Source organism: Bison bison, unplaced genomic scaffold, assembly GCF_000754665.1.
Source record: "Bison bison bison isolate TAMUID 2011002044 unplaced genomic scaffold, Bison_UMD1.0 scf7180017855305, whole genome shotgun sequence".
NCBI lineage: Eukaryota > Metazoa > Chordata > Mammalia > Artiodactyla > Bovidae > Bison > Bison bison.
The window spans coordinates 4184-4740 of record NW_011485878.1 but is presented as its reverse complement, the minus strand read 5'-3'; positions in this window follow the sequence as shown (position 1 = coordinate 4740).

The following is a 557-nucleotide window of genomic DNA, read 5'->3' as shown; positions in this document are numbered from 1 at the left end:
TGAGGGTGGGGGAATAGGAGAGATGTTTAAGGGTATAAATTTGCAAGTAGTAGATAAATAAGTCCTGGAGACTAATACACAGTACAGTGATTATAGACACCCAAAATCGTATTATAAACATTAACCTTACTAAGAGACTAGATCTTAATTGTTCCATACACTGAAGAAATGATTATGTGATACGATAGAGGTGTTAACTAATGCTACAATGGCAATCATACTGTAATGTAAATATATCCATCTATATGTCATACACTTTGAACTTCCACAATGTTTTATGTCAAATATATCTCAATAAACAAAATAAATTATATATATATATATAGTTTGTGGGAATATAATTTGATACAACCGCTTTGGAAAATTGTTTTACAATGGCTACTAAAATTAAACATACGCCCACCTTATGACCCAGCAATTCCACTCCTGAATACATACCTAAGAAAACTCAGTGCATATGTTCACCAAAATACATGTATAAGAATATTCACAGCAGCACTGTTCATACTAGTCAACATTGGCAACAATCAAAATGTCTATCAACAGGAGAAAGATAA